Genomic DNA, 21,516 nt, shown 5'->3' on the forward strand with positions numbered 1-21,516 from the left:
GGTTTGCTCGTTCGAATAAAAATGGCTCTTTATGATTTTTCTATTGAAGCGTAACTAGGTGGCACGCGAGCTGGTAGCGGTAATAAAGTCCTTTACGTGGCAACTAACCGCGCGTTTGGCTCAGTTCGAGGGTTCCAGCCGAACGCCGGCTGCGTTTACCGTTTACTATCGCCGGTTACAGCCGCTCGTACACATAAATCGCTTTACGATCTGTCGCTAAAAACGGATTTCATGCGAAAGTAGGTGGCTGATGGCGACCGCAACCAATCGCGCTTTCCCCCCCTCGTTCACCGTTCGAACTTGAAACTGTACTTTCGACGTGACAATCGTCGAAAAGGTTACATATTTCAATTGTAAGAGGAATCCTTAATCTTCCTAAATATTCCCACGATGGAGCAACCTAATTTAATTCGATCGAACGTCAATCTGGAACACCAACATCGAACTCGATCGGTGTAATTTCGGCAGAGCTATCGTGGATAAGCTTTCGATCTGTGCGCGGGAAACTTTCGGCTTTGCGTGGAAAAGCGATAAGGAAGCCGGGAGCGGTTTCCGGTTACCGGCTAGGCAAACTTTCGCAAACTACGTGGAAGCATCGGCGGAGGTAGGTTCCTGCTCGGTAGGAAGCAGAATCGAGTCCTTGGAAAGACGGGAATCGCGAGCAAAGGGGGTTGGGTGAAAGTAATCAGCCGGATAGATCGTCTTGTTTTCGTTCCGGGTTTCCCTCCGTCGACGACGTTCGGCGTCTTCTTATTCTTTTGGAGAACGCGCAACGACAATCGATACCTGGGGTCGAGGGTTAGAGGAGAGGAAAGGAGAACAGAGATGGAAGGAATCGAGGAGGGTGTCGGGCGGCAGAGCGGGCTCTGGTAACCAGGGAACGAAAGAGGGAGGGGGTGGCGCCTCATATTTTGCTCATTAGCGTCAGCATCGTCGTCAGCGTCGGGACGCCCTCGGTTCGCGTAGCCCGGCCAAGGGTGGAGGAGAGGTACCATCCATCATCTTGTCCTCCGTTTCGTTCGCCTCCAAACCTCCCACCACCTCCTCCTCCTCTTTTACTCCCTCCCTACCCCCGCTGCGCCTACTCAACCGCTCGTTTACACTCTTCCAGCTTTTTTCCCTTCCTGGCAAAGTATCGACGACGCGACGCTGAAAATCACGAAACCAACCCGCGAATCTAGCATTTTCGAGCAACAAGTTCTCCTTGAAAAAGAACGCGAAGATCAAGCGCGAGTAGAAATATGTCGATTCTACTTCGATTCTTTTGATCTTCCAGGTTTACACAGAGAACCTCTGCGTCCTTTTTACCACGTCCGAAAGAAGGACCTGTTTAATTTCATTTGTCGACGCCCGAAGCGACGAGACGCCGTGAAAAAGGAGCCGGTCTCCGCGCGTTTTACGAGCTTCCACCCCTGATGGAACGAGCTCCATCGAACTTTCGCTGTCGACGCCGTATCTGCCTAGTCGTCGCTTCCGTCCGTGCGCCCCTTATTTCTTCCAAACGAACACGATTTCGCGGCTGGTTTTGCGACGATTCCTCGGGGGATGGTTACGCAAGGGTAAAAGTGGTCGAACCGGGAAGTAGCGTAGGTTGCGCGCTCGAAGCGGATCTCGTGCGACGCGGTCTAGCCGACCGTGGACCAATTCCAAGAGAAAACCGATTATCGAATTTGAATGTACAATGAGGCATTGTGCGCGTGTAGCGGGCGTCGTAGAGATTCGTAGCGGTTAACGGGACGCCGGTTTCGATCGTCGAACCGATTCGCCCCCGATCCTTTTCTTCGACGCTTCGAGAGAGAAAAAAGTAAGGCTTGCTTTTTCGTTAACGATCCCGGTTTCGCCGTCACGCCTACCTCGAGAGGGAACAGCGGAGAAGGGTTTTTGCGCGACGCTTCTCGCGTCTACCGGTTCCTCCTCGTTAGAAATTACCGTGCGGCCTATCCTTTGGCATCGTTAATGAAAGCCTTCTCCGCGGCCTCTGCGGCCAACATTATTCGAGCTTTTTGCGCGTCGGCACCGTCGGACGTGCGACGGTGGTTGGGGCTTGCGGTTCGAGACGGCGAGGATGGGGCGGAAGGCGAGAGGAACGCGGATGGAAGCAATTAATTTGGCAAATCATCGCGTCGCGGTGTAAACAGAGCTGGTTCGATCTGTCTTGGTTCGCGAACGGGGGCCGTCGAGTCGAAGAGGAGAGAACCTCCGACTACTACGAGGGGTGGATATCAAAGGGGAAGACGAGGGATATCAATCCCCGGAAAAGCCACGGACTTCTGTCTCTCTTGGCCGTCGTTACCCTCCGCCTCCCTCGTCCAACATCCAACGCATTCGCAGTTCTCAACCGCGAAATCCTTGGCTCGAATTTATCGCCGTCGTAACCGAACGACTTCTTGCCACCGCTCGCCGAATCTTTCCACGTTTATCCTTTTTTTCTCCTTTTCAAACGATAGATCCCCGCGACCGAGCGAGAAACCACCGGATCATCCGGCACGATCCCGCGCACCCTTTCCCACGTCCCTAAGGGTTTCTCTTTTACGAGCGTATCTGCGTTTTAACGCGTCGCGAAAGCGAAAGGACGAACAGCGGCGAAGGAGATCGTAAATAGGTAGGAAAAAGTGTTTAAGTACTTTACGCGTGAATGGATTTACCTTGGTGTATGTAAAGCGAACTGGAATAAAATGATTCCAATTAATAAATGGTTGTCTATAAAATCGACCTTTTGATTTTTCGCGTCGGAGACTCGAACGCTGCTCGAAGTCGAACGAGTATCCGGAAGTCTGGCTAATTCGAGGGAGGACGACCCCTTTGGAATGGTCGGAGGTCGTCTCCCGGTTATCTTCGAGCGTCGACAAAAGCGGACGCGGAATATGAAGGAAATCGTGAACCAGCCACCCCGTCGAACTCCTTTTCTCTTTCAGCAACCACCAACCGTCTCTCCCTTGCTTTCTGTCGGCTTTCTCTCTTCCTCGCGTCCCCATCTATCTATCCGAGCACCACCACCACCACCACCAGCTATCGCCTCGTCTTCGTGCCGTCTCTTTCTCTCGGAACGCGTTTCGCTGGGGTGGCTAAGGGGCGCGACGGGCAGGCGGGGGTGGTTCTTTCCCTCCTGTGACGGAGGAGTTGAGAGTGCCGTTGAATATGCATGAGAGCTCTGCCTCCTATCCACCGTCCTAAAAACATCCGAGCGACGCGAACACCGACCGATGGTCCGACCGACCGTGCGGCTCCCGTCGCTCGCCAATCAATGTCTCCGACAGACTCGATTCGCGAACCTCTGCCCAACGTCTTCTCCCGAGGAGAAAAAAACCCCGACAGACGCTTCGTAGAAATATACCCTGCCTCCCTCGCCTCATAAATCGATCGATCTCCAAACTGTCTCCAACCGTATCGCCGGACCTCCTCTTCAGCGTCCTCGCTTTTGTCATTTCTCCGTTAGAAACTGACGAATCGCTAACGCTTCTAATGCACCATCATTTTCGGTAAAATAACGGATGGATAGTTCAATCGTTTCGATCTAGTTCGAGTAAGACATTGCAAAGGAAGGCAGCCGATCTCGAGAAATACTCGGCGAGCCGGTCGACGTCCACGCAATTACGCAAACGCGTGTACGCAGCAGGCTTAATGCATTCAAATGATATTCACTGCAGCGCTGACGCGAACGCTTTCGACAAATTAACGCCGCGTATCGAACGACTATCTGTCGTTGCCGTGTTCACGGACCGTGCGCCAGGATAGCGTTCTGGAGCGTCTTGCCGATCGAACGGGTATAATTGGGAGGCGCGATAAAGTTCTAGACGATTTCCGATCCGAGCCCAATGTTCTCCTAATAGTTTTCCTTTCAACCCTTATGGGATCCCAGTCTCTGTGAATTTTGCTTTCGGGTGTTTTTGAAAATCTATGTATCCTGCTGTTCGTAACTGAATTAGGTTTATGTTGGACTTATAGCGATACAACCCGCATTCCTTCTTTTCCAGCACCGCACGGTGCGATTTGAAGTTTATTATGAACGAAATAAACAGGAAACGCCGTGTTTATTACGTGGTAAGAGATTCTAAGAAGTTATTGAGCCTTGCACCTGTATAACAACCATTTTTATGATCTTCAAGAAAATGTTTTCAGCAAGGTACCACGATTCATCTAGGATTAAATCGCAATTCAAGAGCATTTTCTACATTTTCTTGTCAGAATTTTCTGACCCATCAATGAGCCATTGAATTTTCAGCTGAAAACGCGTTTCAAACTCTGACGGTGTAAAGTTGCCTATGTAGATGGGATAGCTGTGTGCCGTGTAATCTTTGACCAGCTGGAAGAAAAAGAGGCGGGATCGATAAGGAAAATATAGGGTGAGAAAGGGCAGGATCGGAAGGACTTTGACTATTAAGGAGGAAAGGAGGTTGCGATCGGAAGGTGTCCGAGAGGGAGAAGGTTCTATCGCCATCTCTCGGTGAGGTTAGGAGGCGCGGTAGCCATTTTGTTTCTGGAGGTGGCCAGAAGGTCGCCGTGGTGTCGCGGCACACCCGCGCATGTCCATTGGTCCCTCCTACGTTGTCCCCGTGGCGGTTGCGACGGCGGTGGCGGTTCTCTTCTCTTCGCTCTCGTCTCGAACGAGCGACGATACCGTTTCCTCCGACGCGACCCCCTTCCCCCAACTTCCCTCTCCGAACCGCGCAGCAACCCCCACCTTACCGATTCACCTTCCCTTTCGCCTCCCTTGCCACCGGCTCCACGTTCGTCGCTCGTCGAGGCTGAAACCTCCGCGACGACCTCCACCTCCTGCTTCTCTTCTCTCCGCCGCCTCCACCGCCACCACCGCGACGCGTTGCGTCTCGCTGTGCCGTTTCACCTACAGCCGCGACATCGGTCTCTTCCTCCTTTAGCTTCGCTCCTCTCCTCCACCCCCGTTCTAGCCTGGCCCGTCGTTGTCCACGATATTATCACTCCGTTTTACTCACGATTTATCGGCCTTTATCAACTGCACCCGGTGACGAACGGTGTATCGTTGCCGGGTGTTTGGCGACGCCACGCTGGCCGCAACCGATTCCCCGATTTCGTGAAATCGCGGAACGGAACGGAACGGAACGGAACGGCCGACGTCGCGTAGCCTCGTAAATCAGCGCGCGGGTGGCTTATCGTCTCGCGGAAGAACCTCTCGTGCGCTAGCCACCGGCAACCCGTTTCTTCCTCTACGCTCGGACTTCTTCCTCGGACGATCCTGTCGACGCTGCCACGCTCCCGTAAATCAACCTTCTCGTGAGAACGCCAGGCATCGAGAACCGTACGAGGAATTGCCTGGGTTACGCGAGAACGGGACGGTTTTTAAGCTCCTTACGGTTTTCAGATGCCTCTCGTCGCGTTTCGATCGATCGGTACGTTGTTTAAGAGGGAAAGTTTTAACGGTACGTCGGCGAAGAGGAGAAGCAACGTTTCGAGTAGTGGAAAATATGTAGTTGCGCTGCGAGGTCTGCCAATCTCTATTCAACTCGCGCCGCGTTGCTGTCATAAATTAGAGAGTCGGGTCACGCGCGACGAACTGGTGTATGGAGCGCAGATATTTACAAGTATTTACAAACCGCGATATCTTTTGATATTGCTGCTAGCCAGGCCAGTTGGCACGACGATAATTTAATATTTCCTCGAATCGATCCGCCACCGACGCGATTTGTTTCGCGTTACCTGCGAGCATGGAGGCGCGAGCGAGTAAATTAGTCGAGGCTTGGTTAGTTTATAAGTTTACGTAAACCTAGGGACCGGTACCCCCGCGGTGGAGTATTCGGAAACTTGATCGAATCGCTAAATCCGACGAAGGTATCAATTTCAGGCGTTCGTTCGTTTGTTCACGCGGCAAGTTGCGTTCGAGGATCGTTGGTAATTTACGATCGCGCCTATCGTCCAAGTCCCGCTCGCGATTCCCGACTCCCACGTTCGTTCGCGATCGAACGTCAGATTGAACCGCGGATTTCTCAGCGTGTACATCCCCCCGCTATCTCGAATCTTATCTCGCGTATCGGCCGCGGCGGCGACTATGCGCGATGCTCGCTTCAACCGCGTTTTATTCCCACCGATCGTTCCTTCCACGCGATACCAGACCGATCCCGTCCTCCTCTTCCCTCCTTTCCTCATTCCAGCCGCGGGATTAATTTAATGGTCGTTTGAAAATTCTCGATCGTCGCGGAAACGGTGCTCGAGGGTACTTGTTCAACTTGAACACGCAGACGATCGAACGAACGAGTGGATAATTGTAACTGTGCGTAACGCGGTTAACGAGGTCTTCGTATCTCGAATTAAAGCAGAATTGTCTATACTATAATGCGACCAATTAACATGTACTAATAGGGAACGACTTAAATATTAGCTCGCGTCTGTTTGTTTTTCAAAAATGTCTCCCACGGAATTGGTGTTTCTTTAGCGGCAGCTTTTGTCTCGCGAACGTATGAGCGGGTGAGAGCGGGTGAGAGCGGGCAAAAGGGGACGCAACGGCGGCGATTCCATTTCCCGTCGTCATAGTCGTCGGTTTACATCCTGTCGGTCGGTGGAGGGTGCGCGGTCGCGAGGAGGACGCAACGGAACGAACGCAACGAGGAGCCGTGTGTATCCGTAGCGTATACGCGTATCTACGGGTCAGTCGCGCGTGGTGGTAGACTCGGCGGGCGAGTGTATATAGATCGGAGCCAGCGATGCACGGTAGAGTGCTTTCGAGGCGAGTGCAGTAGAGAGACTCACGGTGCTGCACGGTCTGGTGATTAGCGCCGCCCCCTGGGGACGGCAACCGCCAATCGGTGGATAGCGTCGCGACGCCCGCCGTCGTCGCTTCACCGCGCGGACCCGTCCGTAGTCCCCCTGCAGGTCCGCACAATCGCGGATATAACGGATAGCGTCAGGCAAAGCCACGACAAAAATCAATCACCCGCTGCTTCCTCCTCTCTGCTCTCCCTCTCCCTCACCCGTCATCCCTTCTCGCCCCTTACAACCCCTTGCCCTCCACCCTATTTCCCTTTTCTCTCGATTCGCTCTCGCTTTCTCTCGAAAGTATCGCCCTATCCGGTCGTCTCTCTTCGCTTTTCTACCACCTTCCTCGATTCCTACGGGCGTTGTTCGTTCCCGATACGTCCTACGAATCTTTTGAAAGAGAAGAAGAAGAAGAACGAGAAAACGAAGCTAGAATCGAAGAGGATCTCGCGACGAGTCGGTCGTGACCGATTTTAGGCCGCGTCATCTTCCCACGTTCTCACGTATCCTGTTCACGCGCGCGTATCGATCTTGTCCGCGTCGATCCGCCGCGTCCTCGTGGCCCTGGTGGGCCGACGCGTGGTAGCGGGGCAAGGACAACCGAGATCTCGTCCGACCCGCTGGACTGACCGACGACCTACCTTGAATTTCATTCACACACGGGGAGGTCGCGTCTCGACGCTTACGCGGAATACGAAACGACGTTCCCATGGATCGGACGGCACGGCACGGCACGGCATGGCATGGGACGTGGCGGATCCTTCTAACCTGTTCCAACTAAACTACCTACAAACTCGCGAGTACATGCCTGCGTTCCCCGTGATGCCAAGAACAAACGAAAAGATCTTTTTATTTCTCCTCTCTTCTTCGTTCGTTGCTTCGAAATTCAGACAGCCGTAGAACGGATAGGGTACGCTTTCGCGGCGGCTTAACGAGCCGTCTTTCCTGTGTTACGATGATCGCGCGACTAATAGAAAATTAATGTCTTCACGGCTCTGGCCCGATACGCTTCGTGGGAGAAATAGATGCGGAGACGCCGTTATCGAGTGGCCCCGCGTTTTTCCAGCAACGCCAATTTCCTGCGAACGAAGAGAGGAAGATCGCGTTCGGTAGGCGTAGAGAAACCGTCAGACACGGAACGGGCATCGGTGCCGGGACGAAGAAGCCAGAGAGCGCGGAAAGTGCAGGCCGTGACTGAAAACATCCCATGGCGATAAGGATCTCCCGGCGATTAATTGGTACGACAGCGGCACACATTGGCGGTGCGTTAACGGGTATACGGCTGCGGTGCGGAGCGCGGCGTGCGGTAACCGGGCTATCGTGCGCGATATCTCCTTATGACGCCGGTCGTCGACTTCCTATCCGCCTTCTCCTCGACTCTCCTCACTCTCGTTTCTTCTCTTTCGCTCCTGTTCTGACTCGAGTCCGGACGGGACGGCGCGACTCGACGAAGAAGATAACGGCGACGGGCGTCCTGGGAGCGCCGATAAAGAAGGGATCACGTCGTGTCGCGCTAACTTGCCCCGGAACTGCGGTTCCGGGCAAGGTTCGCGGGGAAGCCAGCTGCCGGAAGTTGCCAAGGCAAGGCGCTGCTTGCCACGAAAGCTCCGCCAGTCTGTACCGGAACGAACCGCAAGCTCGCCTGCAGGGATCTACTTGCCCTTAACGGGTTCGCATCCCCGATTCTCACCCAGCTACCCTTCCAGACGAAAGCTCTATCTTACCCCAGCGATAACGTAGGAATCTGGGAAACTATCCTCCTCGCGATCCTTTATCCTGAGAATCCTTGCAAGCTAATCCTTCCTTTACTCTTCGAGCTCGAATCGCTTGTTCGATACGAGTTTTTATTTTTAGTCGTCCATCGTGTGTCGAATGTGTTTGTATAATATCCGAAACGGTGGCAAATATAAATTGACTGATTCTTCCCTCTATCATAGAAACCTTCGTGTCGGTACTCACGATTAGAGCGTCAACATGGCGAGGACAGAGTGCAATTCGTCGGAATATCAGAAACTAGCGTTGACGTCGGTAGCGTTGTAATTGATTCCCACGTCGCAACCAGCATACGGTTCGACCGTTAATCACTGGTCGCAGGCGTTACGAGTACACCCCTGCTTGTTCTACGCGCCTATCCGTTCGTTTGCGCGTCTTCGAAGCGACAAAGCGCAGCTGCAACCGGCTCTCCGCTTCGCTCAGGGATCTCTCCGATTGCCGTGGTCTCGAGGTCATCGGCGTTCCTCGTGTGCCCGTGGCACACGCCGAACATCGTTGGTCCACCTGCTCACCGTCGCAACCGTTTCACCTGCGTTCGCTCGCTCGCGGAACCGCCAACCTTTCTTTCTCTCACCGGCCACCCAACAGCTGATTCCTTTCAACCGATTCCGTTTCAATTATTACACGATCTCTTTACACACGTGACGTCAGTGCAAGTTTACGCTTTCAATCGCATCCTTATCGATTCTCGAGTTCGAACCGTGAGAGAATCCCGGTTGACACGTTTGTCCCTTTAAGGACTCTCGCCGCGTCGTTCCAGTACATTAGCTTGCGGGTAGCATCTCGATTTTACGGTCCTTCTTTATAGCCAGGCAATTTTACGATCGTTCGAGTACCAAACAGTCAATGAAATAAAGTATCTTCGTATGGTCCCGACGATATCTCTCCGACCACTGGCTATTATTTTATTTTCAACATAAAATTGCGGATTAATCTCATTAGCACTTTGTGCGAATATTTTCAACCGTTTCATGCTCGGCCTGTTATTAAGTAGAACGGTGCAGTTAGCCGTCGAGGCAGGTAGTGCGATGATTAAGAGGCAGTTTCGAGGATCGTTGACGAAGTTTTACGTAGAAAAGAGTTTAGGAACACCTTGCGCGACAGGTGCCATCTCGTCGGCGAGCGTGTAGCGTCTGCAGGCTCTGTGTACGAAGAGACTCGCCGGTGTCCACTACGATATCGTTTCCTTTGGTGGCCGTGTCCGTGTCCGTGTCCGGCAGCACCGCACTGGTAGACGGTATCGCCGGTACTTAAAAATATGTTAGCGACCGGTACATAAGCACCGTGACCTCCGCGATACGATCTAAAAAGTGGCAGGGCCCGGAGGCCGAAGCCTGAAGCCGAAAGCCCGATGGCACCGTCTGCGTCAGATGCTTTCACAGCCCGACACCGGTAAGGGTGACACGAGCGTGGAACGACCGTGACTGTAACCGTCACGCGGACACAAGGGTAACGTTTGTCGCCAGAAAAATACCGAAACGAATGTCCGTCGATAAGAACGGCCGATAATCTCACTCGAGTAGCAAATTTCCCAACAGCTTGTTTTTCCGCGTAGAAGACGAAGGACGGGATTCCGATTTACGCCATCCAGCGCATCCACTGACGTATCCGTCGGTCTAATAATTCATTTTATGGAAATGACGTTGGAAAACGTGGGAGGTTCGGTAGCGGGGATAGCGCCGCCTGGGACAGCATATTTTCCCCGAAATTTAGCGTGGCCGATTTCGAGCCAATAAATCAAACTGACCGGTCGGGGATGAGTCGAGCCGCGCATCTCCATATCGAGATTCTTTAGCATATAGAGTGCGGCTTGCGTAACCCCTCGGACTTTGCGACCAGTACACCGCTCGAGAGGAAAAGAAAACGCGAGGGCACCGCGGCGCCCTTTCTTACGTCCTACGTCGTCTTTCAGCCACCCCGTAGCACCCTTGCTCTTTTTGGTTGTCGGTGGATGGTCCGTTGGACCGAGGAGGCAGCTCGTTGTTTTACGAGCTGGCCCACGGTTAGGGGTTGCTACTCGGGGCGGCCGGTTGACTGAATAAAAATTACGGAATATGTTGCATATAAAGTAAGTGAAAAACAGACCGAGATGATGAATTACCACGGCAGCCAGGCGGGGGTGGCGAAGATAACGGCCGACGCCATCGATCACTTAAGCCCTGGCCAGCAATGACGCGACTCGTTTTATCCTCCTTTCGACCTTCCTTCTCTTCCTTTCTCCATTGCTTTATTCTATCTACGATTTGTCGATTTCCTGACACCACCACGATCTCTGTCCTCGCGGGAAGACACCTGGGGAAAAGTGTAAAGCTTTAAGTAAATCCAAGCTGGAAGGGTAAGAAAGGTCCGAAGACCGAAGAGGGAACGGTGAAGTCGTGCGAAAAGGGTGAATGGGAAAAGATGGAGAAGGAGGCGTGAGAGCGGAGCAAACAGGGAGATAGTAAGCGGAGAGACGCTTTCGAGGCTCGAGAGCCGCGCGAAATCTGCATTTCAACCTTCCATCGTCGCGCTGCTGGCGTCTCCCGCGCGGCTTCCTGCAACCCGAGAGCTTTCGAACGGCTCGCAAACACTCCGAGTCGCGAGAAAAGCTTAGCAGTTTGTGTGCGTACGCGTAGACGAGCACGACGCGACGCCGTAGATCGTCCACCGACAACCGGGCCAAAACCCTCGACGCTCGCCGACTGTCACCCTATTTTTACTTCGCGCCTCTTTACATTTGCCACGCGACGCTCGTAAGGCAGTACATTTTCAAAAACCACCGTCATCGGCGGATATCGATCGGCGAACAAAGAAACGTCGGGCGTCGCGATGAAAAATCGTTTTCCATCGTCGGTTCGGCCGGAAGGAGGGCGCAAGAAGAAGAGACGAAGGCGACGGGTAATTAATCCGCGGTTTTTCCTCGTCTAATTAGTTGGATTTATTCCGTTGGTTCCCCTTATCCAGCGGTGCTGCTCTTCTTTCTGCGGTCGTCAGTCTCCAGCCGGTGGGCCGACCGGTCGCCCGCTCTTTCCGCTCGCTGCCGCTCAACTTGGACGGGGCTGATGTATGGAAATATATGCGGGGAGACGGAGGCTCGCATTTTTCCAGCCACGCTGCCTTCATTTCCACACCAAACCACCTCGTAGCTACATCGGCCTCTCCTTCTGCCAACATCGCCAACACTAACCACCCTCCTCTCGGCGAAGCTCACCGTTTCTTTCGGCTGGTGGCAGCCGTGCCACCCCTTAATCACGCGTCTACTCGTTAAATTCGTGTCAGACCGGGTGTTTCTCGCGACCGCTCTTGGGATCCTCGCGAGATCCAAGCGGCTACTTAAAGAAACTAGGTAAGGTCGAATCGCTTCAAGATGAAGTATACTTTTTTCGGAGAATTAATTCCAAGGAGACAGCGAGTGTTTTAAAAAAAAAAAAAAACGATTTTTCCTCTCCGTTTTCGGTTTCTCCCTTTCGCTTCTTCGCGGACGTTCTTTTTTCCATTCGAATAATCTACCTCTGTCGTCGAGGTCCGCCGCGTGCTTATAAGGTCACAGACTCGCGACAGATTCCCCGACCAGCCCCCATTGTTTTCTGCGTTCCCGATTCGTGTTCGGTTCGAACCGCCTGCCGTCGAACCTATCCCTGTTATTTCTTTCTTTTCCCTTCTTCTTCTCCGCTGTATTTTTAGGGATTCCCAGTCATATTCCTTTCGGTACGATTTTCCGCGACATCGAACGATCGTTTCACGCGACTCGTATAAATTCTTCCCTCGTTTTCAAATATTTATGCTCGCTGGGTTCGCGGTATAAACCAGCGAATTTTTGCCCACCCGTTTTGTAATAATTAGCGGAGCTGATGCAACGGCGATCGCTGCTTTACATCGTTACGTGACCGAATTAATTTTTCATCCCGATCCCGTCGAGTTTTAATTAAACGCCGCGCCGGCTTTCGGATAAACGGGGCAGCCGCGCGAGACGCGATGACGCGGCGTTTCGTTCGAATAATGAGTGCTCGAGTACGTTTCCAGCCGCGATTTCGATCAGCAACGAACGAAACGAGCCGGGGATGTGTGACAAAATATTAAACACGGCTCGCGTGCACGGAAATTTCGCTCGAAAAATGATCTTACTTATTAATTTAATCCTACGCAAGCTGAAAGGACGATATTAAACGCAACCGTACAAACGTCCTGTCATTTTTTCTCGTTAATCGCGCGATTCGACGAACGAACGAACGTGCAAAACGCATGAAACGAATTGAAAATCGTAAACATCTTACTGGCGAAGGTATCGGTGTAACAGATAAAACGAGATAAGCCGAAGCGGTATGAATAATGCAACGCGTCGCTATGCGCGATAATTGCCGCGCTTCATTAAAACCAGATCACTCATTGTCAAGGCAGGAGAACGCACGATCTACGTAGCTGTAAATTCGCCAGGAACAACGATCGATATCGAACCTCGATCGTCCTTTGGAATGCGATCCTTCCAATTCGTTTAAGTGTATGTACTAAGGAAATGTTGAATGCCAGCTGTCGTTACTCATAAATAAAATCATAAAAAAATACACGTTTGCTGTTTCATGCCTATGCCTTACTTAACCGTTTCTATCGTGCCAGAGCGAACAAGTTACTGTGAAAGCGCACCCGAGATCGTCCATAGTAACGCGAAGAAGAAGTCCGTGGCGGCGTAAAGGTGAAAAGAATGGAATAAAAATGTAGGGAAAGGAAAAGAGGAAGACGAAGAGGAAGAGGGTTGTGTACGACGGCAAGGTGCGGGGAATGAGATGCGGTGTAGGTATGCCGCGGCAATGGCCAGCCACGTAGCTAGCGAACTAGCAGGTACGTAATGGGTAGCAGCGAGTAGGTGGCAAGGCTGCGTGACGAGGCGATTGCGAACCGTGACTAAAATATTTAAAAATATGTATCTTTCTGGCCGGACTACCGTCCAGTTCCAGTTCCAGTCCCGGACTTTAGCCGGAGACCCAGCGCATGCCGCTTCCTCACCCTCACCCCCTTCCCTTGCCACGCTGTATTTATTTCGCGTTTCCTTCCTGCCATGCCGCGGGCCTGCCCTCGCCGACACTCCACCGCTGCTTGCCGTTTCTCCTTTTATAAACTCTACCACGCTCACCTATTCCCTGCTGCCCCGATTTTCCCAACGTAACCGTCGATATTCTAATTTCTAACTCGTTCGCTCCTGGACGTTTCACGATTTCCTTCGAACCGTTTTACGGTGAATGCATTTCGAGAAATTCGAGTCGCAGCTATTTGTCGCTATTTTAATATATCGGAAAAATATCGGGAAGAGAATGAAAAGGTTCGGAAGAACCGTTATATCTCGATGAAAATTCTGGTTCGATGAAAGGAACGCGTGGCGTATCTTTCGTTTGCTAGATACGTTAGATCGTGCCGCGGCAGGTGAGTGGGAACAACTGCAGCTCCGACTGCAACTGCACTCGCCAGGTACAAGTCGAATGGCCATGCGGTTCACAATACAGGATGACCCGAACGATCGTGGAGCCTCGCAGCCGGGTGCGAAATACCGGCAAACGGTCGTGGCTCGGTCTGCGTGATGCATATTCATGATTCGTTTTTTTTTTTTTTCCTGATCGGCCATCGCGGGAAAGAGGAAGCGAGTTTCTGTTGAGCGCAACGAGTCGTCGCGCGTTAAGGACAACCCGCAGGGCACCGCGACGCGACAGGGCGCATACTAATCACCCGTCGATTTTAAAGTCTTCCGACTCGGCACGACCCTACTGCCCCTCGTTTCCTTTAAGAGACTTTGATAACGCGTCACTACCGTCACCTTATCGTTATCTCGATGAAATGTAACCTTTCTCGATTGTTTTCGAGCGTCGAATCGATTCCTAGAGTGGGTGCTAGGTATCGCTGGACACCCTGTAGATGCACAATACATTGGTACACGGTGTTATTATCGTGGCGGTGCAATTAAAGAAGGAAGGCTCGGAATTAACGGGTGGCGGACGTAGGTAAGTATAGACTCTCGGCCGTGGTACGATGCTACCAACCACGAGAATCAGGAGGGATGCCGGCTCCGTAGAGTTTACGTTGCCAGAGGGAGGGAAAGCCGAGAAACGAGGGACGAAGAAGAGCCTACGAGCCTCCTGAATATGCATAGGCCAAACGAAACGGGACGAGGACGAGATAAGGGCCGACTTATTTTTCCTGTCTTTAATTTCCTTTCATCCTTATTTTATTTTCGCGCTAACCGCTACCGGAGATGGTCCACCTTGTTCCTTCTTTCCCATTTGACACCCTTTCTCAGAATCTTCTTCGTTTTCTTTTCCTCTTTCGGGTGCTTGCACGATTTTCGACTAGTCTCGAAGACTTCTCATTCCCAGAGGGAAATTTTTCTCGAACGACCATAATTCCCGAAACGATACGAATTGAATTAATGTCCGGAGCCGGGGAAACGGCGACTCCACGTTCCGCTTACAATTAAGCTTCATAAAACTGTAAGCCGCGCCCCTGCGTTCCGTCCTTTCGCTCGCCAATGAATATTTTTATTTAATGCCCCATTAGTGGTTCGCCCGCCCCCAAAATTTATTCGACCGTGCCCTGTCAACCCTCCAGCTTCCTCGGATTATTTTATCATACGCGCACGATGCATGCGATTCGAGGAAACGCTTTCGAATCGAACACCAAGACTCGACGTCTTACGTAAAGTCGGACGCACGAAGTTCGCGGTGCCTTGACCCGATCGGACGAAAGGATCACGCTCGGACGACGGGGAATTTAACATGCGAGCCGCGTACGTTTTAGTGGAATAAGGTCAGAAGCGGGCGACGCTCCTGTTCCGAAGAGGTCGCGTATGGGTATCGGCGTTGCCGAACACCGCCGCCAACGGTCCCCGATGCCTCTCGGAATGGAACGAAGAAACGGAACGGCTTTGCATTGTCCGCCGGCGTGACACGCGTCTTATCGCATTCTTATGACGCGCGTGACGCCTACTTCGAGTAGCAACCAGCTCTGACGAGGCTACGCTACGGGTCCATTATGGACGTGGAAAACGATGGGACGTTGATCAAAGATACCCGCGCCTCCAGGATCGACGGCTTCATTAGCGGCGAGTCGCGCGCCTTAAGGGATCCTTTGCGAGCGGAAAACTTTTCAGACGCTCCTCGAACCTCCCGAGTATCAATTCGAATTCAAAAAGACCTGATTATTCTATTCCAAGCGGTTGAATCGATGAAATTAGTAAAACTAGGAAAAAATTATGATTGCCTCTCGGACGGTACCGTTGCTAATAGCTTTCTGTCAAAGTGTTACGATCGGTTGAAGCGACGGTCAGCAGTTTCGCCGGTCGAAGTGGAAGCGCGATCCCGTTAGGCGCCAGCCTCGTTACCGAGCTGAATCGACTAGGGTCAAAGTGCCAGGATAACTAGACTTTGGTGCTCGAACGTATTTTTCTCGGTCACCAACAGCTATCTCCGTGATGTTCCAACGAGTACGATTGCTGAAGGGAACAAGAAGGTCGTGTTGGATGGAACTCGGAATTTACTCCAAGTGCTAAAGTTTTATCCTCAACAACTATCATAAGAATACTGTTAGAATGTACTGCAAGCAAAGAGTTAAGCTATCGACTGTTTAACGAGAATAAAATTAAAAAAAAAAAATTGCACGCGTGGAGAACGTGGATACCGTTAGGCGCCAGGTTCGCCCAGGTAAACGGTAAACCGCGCGTACGAAGTAAGCGAGGATAGATGGCGAAGTCGGATGAACGGTGATCGTATATCGATGTTTATCGGCTCGATTAGCGAACGAGGATAGTGGCTGTCGCAGCGGTTGGACAGATATCGAAGGAAAGATGGGCGCGGCGCGCGGCATTCCTGCTCGAAGAGCTCCGATGGCATTGTTCCATCGCGTCGCACCTCGATCACGCCTCTGTCACGTGGCCCACAATTCACGGGACGTGACTTCGAGGTCCTCTTCGGGTGTCTACCAAACGACCGTCACACTTACACCGTAACTACATCCTCGGACAGCTATTATTTCTTTTCCATTCGTTGTAGTCTCGAGGTTGCGAAACAACCTCTCGATTCTTTTCGAAGAAATTTCACTCTTCTATTCGAGACTTTGATAAAGATCACTCTATTCGAACGAAATAAAAATTGTCAGAATTTTTCTATAAAATAATTTGTCCATGTGTGCATGTATATCTGAGCAAGGTTCGGAACGAACGGACCCTGTAGTTGGAGGTCGGTTCGTTGGTTGGTTCGCTGGCTCACCTGCCGCTCATTAGAAGCCTTATCGCTAATTAATCCCTACAGGAACGGCGTCACGGCTCTCGTGTCGTTCGTTGCCTCGCTTTTCCCTGCTGCCGCTCGCCTCGCCATCGTTTCTCCCTATTATGGTTATACTTCCTGAACTCGTCACCCTACTACCATCCTCAGCATGGCGAACCACCTCCTTTCTGTGCGTGCAGGAATCGCGCGCGGCACAAAGTCGCGTGTGTTTCTCCTTCCGAAACGAGGGGATAAGGCCGGCAACGACCACCGACCCTTCGAAGAAACCAACTAGTCATCCTCCATCTTGCGATAAATCTTTTCGCGTTCATCTATGGTAACGGCTCCCCGATTCCAGCGGATTTAATGAACTACGGGAGCTAGTAGAAACCGGCGAGCTTTAATGGAAACGCCCGGTCAGAGGACGCAGGAAGGAACCGGTCAATTAGAAGGAATCGCGATACCAGCCTCTCGAACTTAACGCGATTACCAGTTTTTCCTCGCGGTAATTAGAGTAGAATCCTTAACGAGTTAACGCGACGAACTTACGTACTTTCATCCCGGGGAGAAGATTTAAAGTCGATCCAAGAAAGGATCGATATAAAAGAAAGTGTCGAAGAATCTCTGTTACGTATTCCGCTCGTTATTACTCTACTCGATATCGAAAATTGGACGATTCAATTAGGAAATGTGCTCGAGCATCCTCTCCGACGAGAGATTGCGCAAACGGATCGCGGAGTAAACTACGAAATTGTTCCCGGGTTTCGATGGGATTACATAAAGATGCCTTTCCGTGGGACACGAAGTAGCCAACGGTTAACGCAACAGCCTCCGGATCGTTCGAGTACACGTCCGATTGGCGGACGGTTGTCCAACGTCGAAGGACGATAACACGTAGTCGGCGACATTTACAATAATGTATTCAGTCAATGTGTCAAGAGAAGCGATCGTTGTTTCAGCTATCCGCAACGTTGTTAAGCCACTTAAGCCCTCGGCTACGCGACAGCTGGCATAGGTCAGTATCATTATCTCGCGAGGAACGAGAGTGAAACGACGAATCGATAGACGGACGTACGGGACATTAATAAACATGAAGAGGCGACCGCGCGACGTCCCCTTTCCATCCTACCCAACTTCCTCGCGCGCTCTTTCCTATCTTCTCCCCGATTATCCGCGTCCTTTGCTCGAATTCTCACGCGATTATTCTCGCTTCCCGACTATTTTACAAAGAGGAAAAGAAAAATTACCGAAAATTAACCCCCGAGGATGATTCTTGCGTTAGCGAAGGCGATTGATCAAAATTTCCATCGATCTGTCTACGTAGAGAAAATAAAAAAGAAAAATCATAAGCGATCTTGGTAATTTTCTCGCGTAAATCTCACGAATCTCCGACAGGGGAAATACTTAAAAAGTCGGCATCGAGGCGAAACTCGCAATTTCCGCGCGAGCCTTGGATGGGGTCGAGCAAAAGCGTTTTTAAATCGACCGACACGCGATACAACGAACAGCTGTTTTAACGTGTGCAAGCGAGTCGATCGTAAGGCTTAATCGAGCTGGGTACGCGTTACCTCGTAACGAGCCGCAGAAACAGAGAAAAAGGAAGAAAGAAAGAAAAGATGGAAGGAGCGAGAATATCGAGAGGGACGAGGACAAAGGCGGATAGAACACCCACCTACCGGTATGGGCGTGCGAGGAGCCGGCAACTTGTTAATTATTAATCAGCATGTTTAATTCATATTGCGCGCGCCAGCTGTTTGTTTCCTTGATGCGAGCTAAGGTCTTGTACTTACTCCACCGCTTAAACGTTACCACTGGTATAAGCATCACGCTCCTGATGCTTAGGAATTCTCTCTTTCTCTTTGTCCCTCTCTAACCACATTTATTCTGCTCCTTTTATTTTCCTCTCTTTCCGTTTCTTTCCACCTAGCCTCTCCCACGCCCGCCTGTTTACTATGTATCCGCCACGTAATGCGTTCTCCTCGCATGTAACATATGCACCTCGCGCATCGCGCGATCGCAAGGTCGTCTCGTCCCGTCTCGTCTCGCGAGCCTACGCGTTCAACCTCTCTCGTTAACGCTTCGCCACCCGAACCGAAAATCGGACAACGTTCTTGCTAAACGCACTGAATAATACAACTAACAGCCTTAGTTCTCCCGATGATTCGAGAAAAAGAATCAACGTGACCAGCGTCGGAGTCCACAAAATAACCACCCCCTCCTGGTTATAGCCCGAAGCGTGTTCGCGTCGTTTACGCGCTCGGGGGGGTGGTCGAGGCTCTGTTCACTTGCACGACCTCTACTTTTCCCTTCCTTTCGCGGCAACCGAGGGTGTTTATGGGTTTATTATGCGACCCGCTCGAGAAGACCACTCGCCTCCATACGTTCGCAGAAGGAGACCGCGAAAAAGACGGAGTCGTGTATGATACAGGGTGCCACACGCATAGCTTTCTGGATCAAACGCGCGAAACTGGAATCCCTCCGCGAGTCCTGGCCATAGACAGGGCGCACGGGGGACCATAAAAAAATACCCGCCGAGTGAAAATAAATCTAACCTCGGGTCGGGCGACCGTCGGGTCTCCCTTAACGCGGAGTAATAGAAACGAATGGCCGACAGCGAGGGAGGAAAAGACCGAAAATGGATGCGCTACCGGGGGTATCTTCTTACGTAACTACGGTTATTTTGTAACCTATCTGATGCTTTCCTTCGTTTTTTTAACTCTTTGCATTCTAAAAATTCTTTTCCTCGAGAGAATAATCCTCGAAGCATATCGGTAGGTAATCGTCGAGCTCGACGAAACGAAACAACGACGTAAGATACACTCGGGTTCCAGCATCTTCCCCCGGTTAACCAGGGGGGAAAAAAGGGAAAATGTTATTGAAGGATCGGGTCCGTAGCGAACGTAGACGCGGCAGCCGAGAAGAAAGATGAACGCGAGGGGGAGAAAAACGTAGGACGAGAGGTGGAAGAGGATAGATTGAAACGGCTCTGAAAAGACAAGGGAAGAGAGAAGCACAAGCGGGTTTACCGCACTGCTACCACCCTTAGCACGGTCTGAGTTCATTGCGCGAGTCATCAGTATCCATAAGCGATGAGTTACCCCTCGTACCCTCTCTCCTTTCCCGTCCGTGGAGAGATGCGATGGAAGGATGGAAGAACGGACAGGCGAGATGCGGTAAGGGACGTAGACGAACGGAAGGAGTAGGAGAGGGTAAGATAGAGAGACTGAGGCAAAGGGGTTGGTGTACGGGGGGCACCTGGTTCGGTTGTTCGAACCACTCCACCTCCAACGTTCCCTGTGGCTGGTCCAGGATGCTGCAGCGAACGACGGTGGCTGGTTGACGGTGGTAACGCGGGAGGAGGACGAAGGCCGAGGACGAACGGCGCTGTCGGGTGGGTGGGTGGTTGATTTTCTTAGGTCAACGTATAATGAAGCGACCGCGGAAGAGACGGGAGAGAGAGAGAGTAGAGTACGGACAGCCAACGTCCTAGACCAATCCCCGGGCTTCGTGGCGAACACCCCGTCGCGGGGGCGAGGCAACCGTCGAGGCGGTTCTACTTCCAGAAGGAGCCTTCCAGAAGAAACCTTCCGGATCCAGCTGCTTTCGATACGCTCTCTCCTATCCTCCAGCCCCCCCAGTGAACCACCGACTCGAGGCGTTTCCGCCTCGCGTATCCTCGCTACACGCTCGCGGCCAAAGCTAATAACCAACGGTCCGTCTCTCTATACACGCTTCGACGAACGAATTAAACGAGCTTCGCCTCCCGATACACCGTTTCGAACGGGGCCGAGCATTAATTCGAACTTTTCGACCGCTAACGCGATTCCAGCTTTCATCCCGTGTTAGAGAGTCTGAATCTACTAGTTTGCAATTGAAGACTCGGGGGAGAGGGAGCGATGGCTAAGGGAGGGTGGAAGGTCAAAGGTCCGTGTTCTTGGAGGCAAACGGGGCGAGATGGAAAAATTGCCTCGATGTAAAAACATGAGAATCGCTTCTCCGACGTCCACACTCGATAAAACGAGCCCCGAAGACCCCACGAGAGATACGCGATCCAGCGAACCGCACGGAAGGAGAACACTCGAACGAACACATTTACGAAGAAGAAGCGGACGCTACGTAGAAACGGTCCGATCGGTTCCCGGTCTTCTTCGTTCTGGAGAAAAGCAAGAGAAAGAGAGGGAGAAAGCGCATCGAGTCGAGTGGTCAGCTATCGAAACCTCCTACCCCGGACCGTTTCCACCCCCGGGGGACTGGATCCGTCGACCAATAATAAAAAATATATACGATCTGTTGGCTAACACGGACGCAACGGACCGGCACACCGACGAGCCTCGACTCGGCCGAATTATACTTCGAGGCTGCTTCTAAGTGATCGCATTTCCACATAGACGAGCTGGCCCGATACGATATGAAAGACTGGCCGGTATCGTTATTGCCGCGTGGCGAGGACCACGGGGGTTGGAAAGAAGAAGAAGAAAAAAAAAGAGCAGACCATCGCGCGCCACGGGGAGTCTCTGCGACCGAAACCGTGGCTATTATCGAGCTGGATACTTTTCCGATTCTTTATGACCGCTACCCTCCCGGGAAGCTCGCGAAAAAAAGAGGATACTTCACGATGAACGACCGATCGCTGGACCGAACTTGCGATATTCCAACCACCTCCACCTCTTTTGTATTTTTCCTTCGATTCGATTGAATTCAATCGTTAACGTCGACCTTCACCTTCGTCCTACCAAAATATTTTTCCCATTTTCATAAAGATGGAAAACCGTACCGAACGATGAGGATCATTTAC

The 21,516-nt window shown here is 51.8% G+C and overlaps 1 protein-coding gene and 1 long non-coding RNA gene across 4 annotated transcripts in view; one reads left to right on the forward strand and one right to left on the reverse strand.

Annotated features, from left to right (window-relative positions):
- The window catches only part of Usp10 (ubiquitin specific protease 10), a 201,463-nt gene that overhangs the window by 111,195 nt on the left and 68,752 nt on the right, over positions 1-21,516 (forward strand). The gene's annotated exons all lie outside the window — the stretch shown is intronic.
- Positions 1-21,516, reverse strand: part of LOC117607006 (uncharacterized) — a 115,554-nt gene that overhangs the window by 31,062 nt on the left and 62,976 nt on the right. The window contains exon 4 of one of the 2 annotated variants that reach the window (XR_004582111.2): positions 10,585-10,791. The exons of the other annotated variant lie outside the window; for it this stretch is intronic. This is a non-coding gene — a long non-coding RNA (uncharacterized LOC117607006). The remainder of the gene's footprint in view (positions 1-10,584; positions 10,792-21,516) is intronic. 2 annotated transcript variants of the gene reach the window in all.

The sequence above is a fragment of the Osmia lignaria genome, chromosome 2 (assembly GCF_051020975.1).
Source record: "Osmia lignaria lignaria isolate PbOS001 chromosome 2, iyOsmLign1, whole genome shotgun sequence".
Taxonomy (NCBI): domain Eukaryota; kingdom Metazoa; phylum Arthropoda; class Insecta; order Hymenoptera; family Megachilidae; genus Osmia; species Osmia lignaria.